The sequence below is a fragment of the Carettochelys insculpta genome, chromosome 6 (genome assembly GCF_033958435.1).
Source record: "Carettochelys insculpta isolate YL-2023 chromosome 6, ASM3395843v1, whole genome shotgun sequence".
Classification (NCBI taxonomy): domain Eukaryota; kingdom Metazoa; phylum Chordata; order Testudines; family Carettochelyidae; genus Carettochelys; species Carettochelys insculpta.
In genome coordinates this window covers 47,855,351-47,872,542 of record NC_134142.1, presented here as the reverse complement: position 1 = coordinate 47,872,542, position 17,192 = coordinate 47,855,351, and the positions used below count along the sequence as shown (strand labels likewise).

Here is a 17,192-nt window from a genome sequence, read left to right as displayed (position 1 = left end):
CATGAAACATGGCTGGGCTTGTTTTCTGTTTAACATTCCTTTACAGGATATACATAATTATAAAAATGTCATTATTCTATGCAGACATTATTAAATGCTATACGAAGAGCATCTAGTCATTATACATCTCTTTTCTCAGGGATTTCAGATATTGTATATTCAAAAATGGAATTTCAAGAGCAAACAACAGCTCAGGAGACTTCCCACTTTTATCAGGACAAAGAGATGCTGTTTTTTGTACTTTTGTTTTGTTTTTATGCTCTGAGCTTCTGATTCAAAGCCTGTTCCTCCTCTGACAAAAATAGCCATTTTCCCACTCTTGATTCCACTTTATCCTTCATTAAAGTATTTCAGCCTAACTGACTGACTGATGAGCTTCAGTTGCTTCGATCTTGTAGTTTCTTAACACTTTCTAGCCTTATCCTGAATTTACAGACAAGCACAGGATAGGGAGAGAGTTTTGGGTGTGATTTGTCAATTTGTTTGTCCGGGGTCCTCTCAAAACCTAAATGAGGCTTATACTTTGTTAAAAATGATTATCAAGCTACTGAAGGGTTGACACTACTCCAAATTTACACATCAGAGAGGTAACCGTGTTAGTCTGTAGCTTCGAGAACAACAAAAATTCTTGTGGCACCTTATAGACTAACAGATATTTTGGAGCATAAGCTTTCATGGGCAAAGACCCGCTTTGCCCACGAAAGCTTATGCTCCAAAATATCTGTTAGTCTATAAGGTGCCTCAAGACTTTTTGTGGTTCCCAAATTTACCTATTTACTTGTGGAATGTCAGAGAAAAAGTTCAGGTAACACTAAAATGGAATGTTGTTTCATCAACTGGGTGCAAATCTTTAATGAGCCAGAAATAAAACAGGCCATATGACTTTATTCTAATTAGATGCTTTCTTGCCACATGCTTATATTTATTAACTATTCTAAAACCACAGGCTGAAGAATTTAAGGCCATTACTGGTTACTGTAATGAGGTGGTCTCTTTGCAGCACAGAGGTGGTTAACCTTAGTGCATACAGCCAGCCCCATTCATTGTACCTCAAAGAAAAGGCTGAGGCAGGGCAGGAAGTATAAGGGCCGGGCCTTGCAGCTGAGCTGGGGAGACAAGGGCAGAGCAAGGAGGGAGCCAAGTATTTCTTCCAGGAAGCTGAACCACCTGTGAAGCCTATGACCAGCTGCAGAGGGTGACAATACTCCTATATCAGTTTGGAGAACAGGCAAGCTGCAGCCCCCAGAGCCTGGGAACGCAGACAGGAAGTGTAAGGAAACAGTCCCCAGCAGCTGTGGAACAACCTAACTACACATTCAGGAAGCAGCCCAGGGAAATAAGACATTAGGCCTGTTGTGTTGCCAGGAGAGAAGGCAGTGGTATCTGGTGTCCCTGACACCCCAGTGATGGGATCACCTGTTTCCAGGCCATGGGCTGGGACTTGGTGGAGCAGAGTAGACCCAGGTCCCCCTACCCTGCATTTAGGCTTGGCTGAACTCTAACCCTCAGGCCAGGAGGCCTGCACTATTGATGACTTGCTTGCTCAGCCAATGCCTAGAAGGCTTGAGACCTAACTATTGATCCATCTACCCCTCAGATAGGAGCTCTGAGCCACAAATTTCTTAAGGGTCAGCCCAAATCATGGAGGATAGAGCTACCACATGCCCAATGGCTAGGCTGCAAACTATAGCAGCTGATCACTGCATGCAGTCCGAGCATCAATTCCCCACTGCAGCCAAAGAGGACACCCTGGAAGAGCCCCCAGTAACCATGCAGTTACTTGTGACATATCATTCACACATCTTATGCCTGGCTAAACCCTGACTATATGCTCCACAATTGATGACTACTGATAATTTTCATGTTTTGTTTTAGAAAAGCCTATCTCTTACATAAAAGAATTGTATATAGTGAGGAAAAATAGAGTCATTAAAAATATTAAAGAATCCCATCATCTGCTCAAACACTTGAAGCGAAATAATTCTAGCAACCCAACAACCTGAGTAAAACTTAGCTAGAAGAAAGTCAATAGGTGGTATTTCAGGGAATAACACATCACTAATGAATGTACCATCTGTATTCTGTTCCCAAGTAACACAAGTGGATTTATCATTTTTAAAGATGAAGGGCCATGTTTCTAAAACCAATCTATATGTGTGCATACATAACATTAAATTCTTAGGGAACTGACTTTTTTTTTTCTTTAGCATCTGAATCTTTACAAGCAACATGCAGATGCGGGTGAACAGACTATATTTAAATGTGCAAACTGCGGTAGTTGGACACCATATTCCCAGATTTCTTTGCTCATATAACGTTTGTACACCTACACCTGAACATCTTGACCTTCTAGTCATATTACCAAGGACGTACATTTGAGTAATCATTCTTAGAGGGCTGAAACTAAGCTGTAAGTGTTGTGGGTGTTTTAAGCTGCATTAGTCATCTGACTGGTGGTCAGATGATGTGTGGGAAGAACAAGTACCACCGCTGTTTTTGGATCATATGCTTTGCAACTTCTACATTATTGTGTTTACAGCGTATGCCAAGAGCTTTAGGTTGTCAACCTGTGTGTGTAGAGTCTTTGGAGACCCATATAGAAAAATATATATCTGGGTTTTCAATAGGTAAAAACAAATATCAAACAATCAGTACACAGAATTCCAGGCATATAATTTTAGGCAAGCAAATTTGTAGACCTGATTGACTTCTTTTTTTTCAAAAATTTGATCCTCTTTCTTTTTCTAGGTGCAATGACATACCACTTCAAAGTGTGTGCCAATGACTGCTTTTTCCTTTCCTTCTAGTATTCACCTCTGTAAAAATGGTTGCTTAATTTACTGGCAAATCTGATAAGGTCTTGAATCATGTCATCAGTCTCAGAGGTACTCTAATTCATAAAAAATTTCTGTGATCCAAATCAAATGCTCTTTTTACTGCATGTCTGACTGAAATTGATCTCAGGGGTTCATGTTTTCATTCCTGAAGTTAACATAATACTTGTGAAATCTCTTACATAAATTAACAGAGCATTTGGGATCTAAACTAGACTCACAAATTATGCCTTCCTGTAGCACATAGAATTTTTAACAAGTAATATACTTATGAATCAGCTGCCAAGTGTAATCCATGGAAACAGAGAAGCCTACCCTCTGTCTGTTATGTGTTAATAAGTAGCCTTCACATGGAAGATCTATTATGTCCAGGTTTAGGGATTAGTCTAGTAAAGGGAAACACCTCCCCTCGTGGGCTGTATTCCAAATTTTTACAGTATGTTGTTGATCTAACATCAATATGAACACAGTGATTTATAGCCTTATCACATAAGTAAAGATTTGTTCAAACCTGTGCTGCAGCTGAGCAAAAAGTGCTCGAAGCAGAAAAAGCTGGTGTATTCATGTCAGAGGGGGACATGTTGTATTAATTTAGATGGAATATTTGGGCCAAAGAGTCAGGGTATGGTATATAGAAAGATCTCAGCCTGCATAATACTATCGCAGATTTCATTACAAATCCCTGTAACTGTCTGTTAAAAATGTAGAAAAGGGAGTTAAAGGATTTGAAATGTAATATTACTAAATTATTACATAAGGCTTTCATTTTAACTTCATGCTGTCCTCCCTGTTCCGTCAGCTGGAGAGAGCTTTCAGATGAAAACACCTTTGACTGACAGTCCCCAATGGCATTAAAGATGGTAATAACCATCTCTTTGAGGCAAAAGAGAAGTTAGTTGAGATGGGCTGGAACTGTCATTGCTTTTGGCATTACAGTGTATCCTATCTTCTAAAAAGACAAGAAACACACACAAAAGGGGAGAGAAAAGAGTAGTAAAGATAGCAAATGCCGTTTTTGCCTCTGATGATGACTTTCACTATCAGCTGCTCGGAGAGCTGACAAACTTCTACCAGTATTGGGCTGTTTAGGCCATTACTTTTAGCTGCCTCTTTCTGGTCGCAGCAGTGCTGCAAAACATGCAGTCGTGGCCAGCTAAGCCGGATTCTTATTAGGCAGAAAGGAAAAGGAGAGGAGACAGGAAAGAGGAGAAATAAGGTAGACCATTTTCATTGAACTAATTCAGTCTTTTTCACTTTTGTGCCTTTTTCCATCAATATTTGTTATAGCTTATTGTGGCATTTTGGGAACTTGCACTCAATTATTACAGTTAAATGCATAATTATAAATGTGTAGGCCCTGTTATAACAAACACCAAAATCCCTTCATATGAAAAGCTAAAACACAAACTGAGTTAAGCACAGATTTATGTCTCAAAACTCCCCCACTAACTATGCTGCAGAGAGCATTCAACAAATATATAAGTGTTAATTTATGTGTTAAAAGTGGCTGTGGGCTGACTCTCTCACACACATTTCTTTTAAAATGAAGTTTGTAATCACTCAGTTGGAGGGCTTTTTATTATGAAAGCACCAATGGCCAGTCTTAATCCAGTTAAAGGCAAAACTTATATTGGCTTCAGGGGAAGCACAAGCAGGCTTTGTTTCAGTTTAAATTGTTTATAGCCTTTTTCCCCCTCTCTGCCTTCCACAATGGCTTCTAGTCCAGGGCCAGGGACCAACTTTCTTCCTTTAACAGCAACAGTTCTTGGAAGACCCTGCTCTCCCACTCCTCGCCCTGTTCCAGCACAATGTTTTCATCTCACCAACTCTCCCCCATGTGTTGCTGATGCAGGAGGCAGAAAAGTGGCAAGTGTTTCCTGCTGTTTGGAGGAAACAATGAGGTTGCGGCATTCTATATCTCAGAGTAGCATCCCATATTCACCTCTGTAATAATTCTGTGTTTGTACAAAGTATCCCTCATGAGGTATCATTTAAAAAGTCTTGATCTGTTGAACATCAATATCCTGTTGTATTGTATGTGTTATCATTGTATATGAAATTGTGTCATTTTGTGAGGTGTCTTTATTGAAATATATTGTGAGGTTGGGAACACCCATAACCAGCCTTTTAGATATAACAATGCAGTAGCCACACAGCAATAAATGGCACATCAACACCCAACAACAATCGCCCATCCCTGAAACTGCATACCACAGAGACTTCCAAGAGAAAACACTTGTAACAATGGAGGTTGCTTGTTCCACAACACAGCAGAATATCTGTCCAGAAAGCTGGAAGAAATTATTAAAGAGGGGAAGTGATATCATGGGCCTCACCACCCCACCCCAATTCAACACCTGGAAACACATCAGGAAGACGAAGATTTTAAATGGGGAAGGGGTGTCCCCCAGGCTGGAAGAGCCCCAGCCTGGGGTCACCCTCACAGTAAACACTTGATTTAATGGACCCTGATTTAATGGACATCGGAAATAACGGATGATTCCACCAGCCCCTGCCCCCCCCAAAAGAAATCCAGCGACTCACCAGAGCCACTACAGCTGCTGGGAGTGGAGGACCTGCCAGCACAGCTGGTGCTTCCAGAGTGGCTAGAGCTGCTAGGGCCACCAGGGTGGGAGGAGCCACAGGGCTGATCACACCGAGAGCTGTGGAAGATAAAAGGAGCCAGGCCAATGTGAAGCTCCTCTGCCAGTAGCAGGGAGAGGAAGACAGAGGTGTGAGGGGACAAGTGGGGTAGTGATGGGTTGGGAAGGTCAGCGGATCGTTGTACAGTACGGTATAACCATTCAGATATAATGGACCTTCAGCATTAACAGACACCCCTTCCCCGCATTAGTCCGTTAAATCAAGGGTTTACTGTATTGAGGAACTATAGCACATGTCTGTGTGAGGCACTGCTTGATTCAAATCATGTTTCCTTTATAGAATTCAGTCCACAGCTTTATTTGTGTTTCTTAGGTAACCAAGAGTGATCTCCAGGATTGCTACTTAAGGTCTATCTTTCTGTACTTAACAGCGCTATTTCACGTTTTACACAAAACCGTGTGTTTCGGTTGAAGTGCTTGGGAAATCTTATTTGAGTGTACAAAGGTTGGTGTGTGCCCTCACCACGCTGAGGGAGGTGTGGACTTGGTAGTGAACATACACTGGTCAGGCTTCTGACCAATGCAAGATGGTACAATTCTGGGGTGCAAGAATAGGAAGCTGGAGAGAATTACTCTCTTGTTGGTTCATGAGTGGCTGGGGAAAGGATTCATGTAACTTAGATGGGTGTGTCCCTCATCTGCATATGTTCAGTACCTATCAAAGGCTTGTAGCTTGACAACAGCATCAGATGAGTGGGGTATACCAGGCTGATGGGACAAAGGGCTCAGTGGCCCATAGTCCAGCAGGCACCATGGGAACTCCATCACAAAGGTCTACTAAGGGCCACTGCCACATGAGGAAGGAGGCAGCTCCTGGCACTGGGCCAGGAACTTAAGGGGAAAAGTTTTCCCACGCACACCTAGAGGTAGCTGCCAACAAGCCCTCAACCCAGCTGTTTCTCTGCTGTACTTTGCAGAGGCAATGCCATACCTAGACCAAAGCACTGAATTCCTGGTCCATAAGTGCTGACAGAACAGAACAGATCTTAAAGTTTATACAAGCTAAGTTTCTTGAAGCACGAAATAAGAGCAATTTGTTATCTGTGGAGTGAATCCTGTGACGGGGACATTCAGAGCAGCTTTTCTAGCACTGGCTATACTAACAGACGTATTATTTAGACAATTAAATCCAGCAAACATTTTTTTCTTTACCTAGCATAATATTTGGACAGTATTCTAAAATCTGAAGAATGAGTCAAAGTTGTGTGTACAAAAAGGGCAAATAAAATGAAAAGGTAAAACTCCTTTGCTGGCATTTGCAGCCCTATTTTACTTGTGAGCATTAGGGAAAGCAAAAGGTCCTGAGTACTAATGTGAATGAATAATTACCATTACTGACATACTTTTGAAAACCTCTGGACTATACTCAGAGGGTGGTATCTTTTCTGCAAAAATAAGTGCACTGTTTAGAGGCCAACTTCCAGAACAGTGGAAGCGTAGACATGGCACAGAACCAAGGAAGTGTCACAATGGGAATTTTCACATTATTTTTCAGCTCCCTTCTCCATCTTGCCATCCTTGGCAGGAAATGACCTGCAAGTCGTGTAGGGATGATCTTGATCATATGCTCCTTAACACTGTGACAAAGCCAGTCCACTGCCTGGGCCTCTGTCCTCTGGTCAGTCCACTAGGACCCCTCAAGGGTCCTGTTGCCCTCGCTGGGCCGAAGGGTGGTCTGGGGGGAACCCAGCCCCCGCCCACTCATGCCGGGTTCTGGCCCAGGGACCCTGTGCAGCTGCCAGTGGGAGGAGCTGACTCCCTTTGTCCTCGGCGCAGCAACTCTCCTCCCTGGGCCACTTCCCCAGACGATTCCCCCTAGTACCTTCTCCAGGCTGTAGCAGTCACGGGGCCTCACTCTTGCTTTTCTAGAAGCTCCTGCTCTCCCTCCGTGATCTCCCATGTTCCTGCTGTTCTCCTCTGTTCCTCTCAAACCTGTTCTTTCTCTGCTCCTGTTTCCTTGCGTCCCACTGCTCACCTCTCACTCTCTCCCCCTGCCCTTCCCACTGTGGAGGGTTTTAAAGGCCTCTTATTGGCCCAGTCATTAGAGCCAGCCGGCTTTAATTAGGCTGAGCCATCTCCTACCCAGCTGCCTCTGATTGTCCTGCAGGCCTTTCTGCTTGTTCGGGCTTCCCTCACCCTGGCCCTGCCATAACGTATAATCAGCCAAATTCATCTAGAAGATGTTTCAAAATACTAGAGAGGCCAAATACTAATACAGTAGGGTCTCAACATTCGTGAGTGTTCAGTGTTGTGAACCCTTGCGAATGTTGAATTTCGTGACTATGGGGAAGCTGCAGCCACCAGCACTCCCCGCCCGGGGGTCCGGGGAAGCGATGGCTGCCAGCGCTACCCACCCTGGAGCCCCGGACTCCTGAATAATTGAATTCGCGAACCCGAATTTCACAAATGTGGGAACTTTACAGTATTCACATTACTGAGTTGATATATTTGCTGGTTCACCAAACACCGACAAGGCCGTGTTGTAAACTGTATCCCTCAGATGTTGCCATTTGGATGTCACATCGGTGCCCCCAGGGCCACTGCGCAGATTTTCCTGGAGGATCTCTCTGAACTTTTCAGCTTTCTCCGAGTTTGCTGTCTTTCTGGTGTCAATGCGGGGCCTTCCAGCAGGTTTAGAGCGGTACAGCTTCTTGGGTCTCAGCTTGAGCTTGGAGCAAACTAGCGAGTGATCTGTATCACAGTCAGCACTATGATAGCTGTACGTCAGAAGGATGTTTTTGAGGTTATTATGCCTAGTGATGACCACGTCTAGTTGATGCCAGTGCTTCGAGCGTGGGTGTCTCCACGACACTCTGTGCTGTGGCTTCGTTTGGAAGAATGTGTTTGTGATGCACAGATTGTGGTACGTGCACAGCTCAAGGAGACGCTGTCCATTGTCATTCATTTTTCCCACACCGAAGTGTCCTAAGCAGGAAGGCCATGAGGCCCAATCAGCTCCAATTCTTGCATTGAAGTCACCCAAGATGTACAGTTGTTCACGAGCAGGTATTTGCACTACAGCAGCACTAAGCACGTCTTAGAACTTGTCTTTCACTTCTGGTGTGGCGTACAGGGTTGGAGCATAAGCGCTGATCAGGTGGACGGGACCGGCGCAAGTTTGAAGCGTGAGCCGAAGAAGTCTTTCTGATCCACCCACGACTAATTCCACCATTTGTAAAAGGGTGTTTCTGACAGCAAAGCCAACACCACGGCCACAACTCTGTCCAGACTCAGCAAGAGAGTGTGGAATAACAACAAGCTGTACACTCACACCAAAATGCAAGTCTACAGAGCCTGCATCCTCAGCACCCTCCTTTATGGCAGCAAGACTTGGACCCTGTATGCCCACCAGGAAAAGAGGCTGAACGTCTTCCACTTGCGCTGCCTCAGGCGCATCCTTGGAATATCATGGAAGGACAGAGTGACCAACACCACCGTCCTCGAGCAAGCTGGAATCCCAACCATGCACACCCTCCTCAGGCAGCGTCGGCTCCACTGGCTTGGCCGCATCCACAGGATGAATGATGGAAGGATTCCAAAAGACATCCTGTATGGTGAGCTAGCCTCTGGCAAAAGACCTCCCGGACGTCCCCAGTTGTGCTACAAAGATGTCTGCAAGAGAGACCTCAGAGAGGCAGACATCGAGCTGGTCAACTGGGAAGAACTAGCAGACGACTGCAGCAGATGGAGGCAGGGGTTACGCAAGGGCCTTCAGAAGGGCGAGATGAGGATCAGACAGCTAGCAGAGGAGAAGCGAGCACACAGAAAGCACGCTAAGGACTTGCCAGACACCCACCACATCTGCAAGAGATGCAGCAAGGACTGTTACTCTCGTGTGGGTCTTCATAGTCACAGTAGACGCTGTAAATGAAGTCCTCAATTGAAACTATAAAGGGCACGATTCATAGTCTATGCAGACTGAAGGATGCCTACTACTACTAACCCAACATGGTGATTGTGGAGTTGATTCAAGTAATATAGCTACCGGACACAGTACCATGCAGTGATATCTAGAGGCAGATGACTATGATCATTTCTGCTAACTCTAAGTAATGATCTGTGACAAATTATGGCTTTTTTGAAATTTTCAGAAAAGAACGTTGGCCTTGTTTTCTTCTCCTTATTTGGTTATGAGAACACATAACATGCCCCTGAAGCAGGTATGGTATATGTTTGCTAAAGAGAGCTAGATCGCCCTATCTTGCATCTAAGGAAAAATGCAAAAAAGACTTCATGTGGTTTATGTGTTGGAGCCTAACCTGACTTGTATCACAAGTAACCTCACTGAAGTCAGTAGTCCAAAAGAATCCTTACTGTAACACCACTGGTTTCAGTGGAATTACAAACACAGATCAAAAGCTGATCATTGCTCTCAACAGAGGGTACAAATCAGCACAGAATTTGATGCCCTCTGTAAAACAGTCTAAAAGAAGAATGAATAAGTCCTCCAACATCCTTTGGAAATGTACTGTAATTATTCCTATGCTTAAGCAATGGCTACATCCCTAATAACAGAGGTTTCACAGATTCCTCTTACTCGTATTTAGAAAATTTAATCTGAAATGCAAACAAATGGGCTGTATTGGTTACACAGAAGCAATTTAATTGAAGCTGTCTTGGTTACATGTAATACACTCATAGAATGAGATGACAGTTTTGAGAGTGGGTAACAATACACATTCTGGTGTATATCCGACTTCTATATCTGGTTCTAGGCTCCTAGGCTACATCTACACTATGAGATACATTCAAATTATTGTGCAATGCTGGGCTTTATAAATTCGAATTTGAGTATCCTCACCTCCCCACAGATTCCCTACAAAGTTGACTTATTACTGCCACACTCAATCGCCAAACATTGACTGTTGCAGCAGTGCATTGTGGGAACCTATCCCTCCGTTCCCTCATCCCCTTAGCATTCTGGGTATTTTCACTGGTGCAGCATGAGAAAAAATACCCCCCAAGTGGTTGTGGGTATGTGATGTCATCTTCCCATATTGCATTGCCCTCATTTCCCTCCCGTGGAAAGCAAACAGACATTTTTCCAGAAGGAAAGATGGAAAAGCAGGGCATCAACGAAGATTGTCAAATTAACTGAAATCTCTTGTTTCTATAACTGAAATGTCAAAGATTTTACAAAAAGCAGCAGGTGTCTCAGTCTTCTCCACTAGCTCTCCAGCCACTGTTCCCGCCTCTCTTGATTACAGAAACATGGTCCCGGAAAATAGTACAGGAACAATGCAAAACTTGAAGAAAGAGTAGGATAGTAAAGGTTTGGAGAAAAGAGATTTTGTGAGGCAGGGTTTTTGGCTTTCCTGTTCATTACACAGAGGTGCCCAACGTGGGGGATGGGGCTTGCCAAATTTACACACATGTATGCTTCTGTGCCCTGGGATCATCCAGGAGTCTGTCTTCTCAACTAGCCCTCCAGCCACTTTTCCCTGTGTTAAGGGGGCCAAAGCTTGAGAAGTGAGAAGGACAGGATAAGAAATAACTGAAATATCAAAGATTCTATAAAAAGCAGCAGGTGTCTGCAATGGGCTTAAACTGCAGCAAGGTGCTGGTCTGCTCTAGCCACTTTTCCCTATGTTAAGGGAGCCAAAGCTTGAAGAAAGAGGAGGATAGAAAGTTTAGGAAATAGATCTTGAGCTTCCCACTTCACTACACAGAGCTGTCCAATATAGGGGATGGGGCTCGCCAAATTTTAACAAGCAGTATTGCTCAGGTGGGGCAGGCCAGCTCCAACTGACTGTGTGGGAGCTGGCCCCCCTCATCCCATGGTGGGGTTGGGTGGATCAGAGGATGAAGAGCCAGTTGATGAGGTCCCTTCAGTGTTGCTCAGGCAGGGGAGCTAGCCCTGGCTGACTACGTGGAGGGCTGATCCCCCTCATCGCCATGGGGGTTGTGGGATCTGTGGCTGCAGAGCCAGTTGAAATGGTTCCCCCCACCCCCCACAGCAGCAAGCCCCCAAAAATCTTTTTGAGCGAGGGGGCATGGGGTCTGTGGCCACAGGGCTAGTTGAAATTGTCCCCCTGGCAGCTGCAAGCCCCTGAGAAGCTTTCCCACCTTTGGTGCCTCACTCCGCACAAGCCAGGAAATGGTGCTGCCTGGCAGCACAGTCTGCACTGAACAGTGGGCACATCCTTTTATTGGGTCGGGGACTAGCCATGTGATGCGGCTGAACACAGGAAAACCCCCCTTCTGCAAGACGCCTGGTCGGGGATGGGGGCTGCACAAATGTAAATCACAGAAGTTTGTCAACCTCTCATACGAGCACAATCCCCTCCCACCCTGCCCCTCAACAACCTAGTTGCCACATGGTGTGGTGAGGCAGAGGCTGGTGCCAGCCCTGGGGGGAAAAAAAAACAAGTGCTCAGTTTGCAGCAGTAGAGACAAAACCACGAACTCCGTGTTGGGGCTATTTTTAATGGATACATGCACTCACAGCACTGATAGCAAAGAAGGAAGTTTCTCAGCCTCTCACACAAGCATGACCCCCCCCAGCCATGGGCTTCCTGTTGCCACATTCACCTTTGCAGACTTCCTGTTACCTAATTCCTGCACGCCTAGAGAGCAGTGGAGATGGAAACGGCCAGAGCAGAGGACTGTGAGGCATTAAGGCATTGTGGGATACATACAAGACACCTCTAGAGGCTAATATATTCAATTTAAAGACATGATGCTTCCACGCTAGCCTTTACTCAAACTTTTAAATTTGAACTTGATGCTACACCAGCCGCTTTTGACAATGTTCTGATATCAATCTTAGTGCTCACTAAAATCAAACTAGTGGTATTGACAGTGAAGACAGTGACATTGTAAAATTGAGCTAACTGCCTTAAATTTGACTTTATCATGTAGTATAGACATAGACTTAGTCAAACTTGTGCATGATTATTAAATTCAAAAGAGAAACTTACCTTCATTTCTTCCTCCTCAGCTTGCTCATATGCACTCTAAAAAAATAAAATAAAAAAGTCACTCTTGCAGACAACATATAATCCCATGAAGTGTGAAAATATTTTTCTTAAATAAAATCTTATGATACAGCACCTATCCTTTGGTAGACCACATTTCATGGAGCAAATGTTAACTGAACAACACTGTATTTTTGTTTAGGTTTTTATTTGTTTGTTTGGTTTTTTAATTCCCTCCAGTACAGTAAGATGAATTTTAAACGCTTGGGATTGTATAAAAACTCACCCAATTATAAAAATCAACTACAACCTCTGCTTTCCTGTGATAAACTTAGTTTTCTTATATACCTATTAAAAGAAAAAAGTCACATTCAAAGCTTTTGTCCTTTCCTGCTCCCTTTTTATATTTAAGATGTTAAAACCCAGGTATTATCTTTGCACACACCACTATTCATCTTTAATTTAATAAATGACTATTTCAATGTATTAGCAATGCATATAAATTAGCATTTATAAAAATCAATTACATTGTCTCATAAGACAGAGGAGAAACCAAGGCCTTCATTGCTGGATCATTTGTATTTATCTGTTAATTATAAACCTTAATTGTCTCCTCTTATCGGATTAATTTGCATAAATTGCATAAATTTAAAGTTTAACGGGTTTTAATAATGGAATACAAATATTCTTTAAACATTTTTTCTTGAAATATTCATTATTAATTATAGCATTAAAATTAGCAGTTCTGATAATTGACCTTGGTTTCTCCTTGGAGCATCATCATCTTCCCATTGAGGTCATTTATCTCGTGATTATGCATGCTTTGTGGCTTCTCATTGCTGATATGTTCAGTTTTAATTGTATTTTATAGCTTGTCAGATTTCATTGACTTTTGACTTAAAGTGGAACATTGTGCTGAATTCTATAGAGTTGGATTCATGACAATTCACATTCTTGGAGCCACATGTATAACAGGCTGAAAGGAATTCCGCTGATTACAATTCTAAAGCCCTTGGAGTTTGAGACCAAGATGCACGTAGTCTCGTGGGGATAAAATAATGTGTTTTAATGATACCCCAGAAGCTATGGGAACTAGTATGTTCTAAGTAGCCCTTAAAGGAAATTTAGGTTATATCTACACTACGAAATAAAGTTGAATTATTAAAGTCGAATTTGTAACACTGGGTTTTATAAAGTTGAAGTTGAGTTTCCATACCTGCCCACAAAGTCGACTTAGTGCATCCTCACTACATCGCCAAAGATCAACTGTTGCAGCAGTGCATTGTGGGAACTTATCCCACAATCCCCTCAGCCCCCTGGCATTCTGCATTTTCTTGCTGGTGTGTTATGGGGGACAAAAAGCCCCGCAAATGCTTATGGGTATGTGATGTCATCATCCCAGAATGCATTTCCCTCATTCCCCTCCCATTGAAAACAGTCATTTTTGTGAAGACTCCTTCCCTGATGAAAGAAATTGTTTGATACATCCACTTTACAGCCCTCCACCCACAAGCCGCTTCTAAGACTCCATTGCTGGCACTGTGCTTTATTTTGTCCCTTTTTAAAAAACAGTGACTTTAAAAAATAACCTGACTGTACCATGTCAACAGGTCACTCAACTACTTTTCCCCTGATGGCAACACACCAAACAGGTAAGCTTCAGAAGCTGAAGCCCATAATGCTCAAGTGGAACAAACTGGCTCCATGCAACTAGGGAAAAACTTGTATTATTCTCAAGAAAAGAAGGAAAAGTAGGGAATCCCAGGAGAAAGAAAACCAAACAAGTGGTGGGCTTCAAAAGCTGAAGCAGCTTTAGCAACTGAGCTCTGGGAGCATGCAGCTGACTGCCATGTCAACAGGTCACTTATCTACTTTTTCCCCAGCAAAAATACATCAAACAGGTCACTGCTGGGACTGTGGCTCCCCTGAGCCACACTCTTTGGAAAGGGAAAATACTGGCACAGATTGCCTCTGAGGGGCCAGTCCCCAAAAATGTCAGTTGCCAGGGGCCAGCCCCTGGCATGTGTTGCCGCTGAGGGGCCAGCCAGCTGAGTAACATGTTGACATTGAACCATCAGTTGTGTACCTGGGGTGAGGCAGGGCTAGACCTGAAAATATCTGCTGCCCTCTGAAGGGCCAGCTCCCCAAAAAAATTGCCACCAGGGGCCAGCCCCCTGGCCCTTGGTGAGCCCCAGAACAGATGAATCACAGAAGCCTTCACTCTGTGTAGGACAGGACATGATATCTAGAAGCACGATCTGCACCACACAGATGGCATGTGGTGTGATGGAGCAGGGGCTAGCCTGCCAGCCAAAATGAGATCCTAGCTCTCCTGAGGGCTCCATTTTGGGGCTGTCTTTCACGGCTAGATGTGATTGCCACACTGGCCAGAAATAAAATGAATTCAAATGGCTCGGCTTCCTGTTTCCTACTTCCTGCACACCAGGAGAGCAGTGGAGGTGAGAGCATTCAGAACATACACATTCCGGGCATTGTGGGACACACAGCGGGCCAATAAAATTGATTTAAAGTTATGCTGTTTCCATACTAACATTAATTCAACCTTTTAAATTTGAACTTGGCATTATACCACATTGGAGGGTCAAGGCAAAAAAGTCAGCCTTAGCGCCCCTTAAAATCAAACTAATGGTATTTGCAATGAAGACAGTTACATTGTAAAAATCGAGCTAAGTGCCTCAAAATTGACTATGTTTTAGCGTAGACATAGGCTGCATCTACACTACAAGATAAATCGATTTTATTAAAAATCAATTTCTTAAGGCTGGGTTTTATCCATTTGATTTAAAGCATCATCTTCACCTTCCCACATGCTCTCCACAAAAATCGACTTACTGCTGCCACACACAAGTAGTTTAAATGGAGTGCTGCAGAGTGTATTGTGGGAACCTATCCTACAGTGCCCTGGGCCACATTGCATTCTGTCCCCACAAGTAGATGTGGGTATGTGACACCATCTGCCCACATTTCATTCCCTTCTTTCCCCTGCCATGTTAAGTATGTTTAAGTAGACATGGGTGCTACACTGAAACAGCGTGCCTAGGGTTTACTTTGGGCTTTGATATTGATTTACACCTCCTGGGAAAAAGGACTCTAAGTAGACATGGGTGCTACACTGAAACTCGAATGAATCATCAGTAATGGCCCAGGGCGGATAAAAGACAGTACACTTTTGACCGCCACAAAAATCGTGACCACCCCGGAGACCCTTTTAGGAACTTGTATCTGGATTTAGGCCTCCTACCAGTAGACACAGTTGCTACACAAACTCAAATGATTCATCAGGCTACAAGACCCCAGACTACAGCCAGGTTTGGACCTGGAAAAGACGACCCTAAGGAGAAGAATATTCCCCGGTGCAAGCCTTACTTGGACACCTGTGGTAATTGTATAGCTAATGCATTGCCTTCATTGAAACATGTATGGCTTGGGGTGGCTAAAAGACCTGCAGCTACAGCCAGCCCCAAAAATCATGACTGCTGAGGGAGACATCCCCCAGGTGGCTAAAAGACCCCTGGCTACAGCCAGCCCCTGAAAATTGTAACCCTCACCATGCACAAGCTGCCTGGCACCTTGTGCATCACGTCCTTTTATTGGTTCGGGTTCAAGCCACATGATGGGGCTGGGTGCAGGAATGTTCCAGATTGTGTGGCGCCTCCAGGTGGGAGGGAAGGGAGGTGATGTGGGGGTCAGAATAACATGTAAACAGCTGAAAAGAAGTTTCTCATACTACCAGAAAAGCATGACCTCTATCTATAGCCTAGCTGACATATAATACTGGCACCAGGCAGTGTAAAAAAAAAAAAAAAAAGGCAACTAGTAGAGGTATACACAAAACCACAGACCCCACAGCTGTGCTACTATGAAAGAAAAAAAGATTTTTCTGCCTCTCTTGACCCAACAGCCACGGGTTTGCAGGTGCTGAATTGCAACAGTCTTCCTGTTGCCTAATTCCTCCACACTTGAGAGCAGTGAAGATGTAAGAGGCCAGAGCAGAGAACTGTGGTGCATTGTGGGGCACATATGGGACATTTGTGGAGGCCAATGAATTTGATTTAAAGATATCCTGCATCCTCAGTATCCTTTCTTGAGAATTTTAAATTTGAACTGAACACTATACCCATTTAGGATTTTGACATCATGTCAATTTTAGTTGTCCATAAATCGAGCTAATGGAATATAAGTGAGGACAGGCACTTGGAAAAATCAGGCTAACTGACTTAAAATCGATTTTATCTCATAGTGTAGATGCAGCCTTAGTCATAGCCATCTATGTGACTTTGTGTTTTGGTAGCTCTTTAGATGGGTCTCATCCTCAAATATAGATAATATGCCCCCTAAATGCCATCTCTACTAGTTTAGTCTTTACAAATCACCAAGCCACTGATCAGCTGCAGCAAATCAAATAAGTGAAAAGATGGCTAGCGCACCAGTGGCAGAAGTATTGGGCTGAATCTGGCCTATCAAACGTAAAGCACTTTTAAAATATCATGCTGTATAAAAGTAACAGAGAGAAAGCCGTGCTAGTCTATATACTATCAAAACAAAAAAGCAGTCAAGTAGCACTTTAAAGACTAACAAAATAATTTATTAGGTGAGCTTTCGTGGGACAGACCCACTTCTTCAGACCATAGCCAGACCAGAACAGAGTCTGTTCTGGTCTGGCTATGGTCTGAAGAAGTGGGTCTGTCCCACGAAAGCGCACCTAATAAATTATTTTGTTAGTCTTTAAAGTGCTACTTGACTGCTTTTTTTGTTAT

General features: G+C 43.7%; 1 long non-coding RNA gene across 1 annotated transcript in view; it reads right to left on the bottom strand.

Moving 5' to 3' along the window:
- The window catches only part of LOC142014384 (uncharacterized), a 55,440-nt gene that overhangs the window by 25,721 nt on the left and 12,527 nt on the right, over nt 1-17,192 (bottom strand). Inside the window, exon 3 of the long non-coding RNA XR_012645927.1 lies at nt 12,418-12,453. This is a non-coding gene — a long non-coding RNA (uncharacterized LOC142014384). The remainder of the gene's footprint in view (nt 1-12,417; nt 12,454-17,192) is intronic.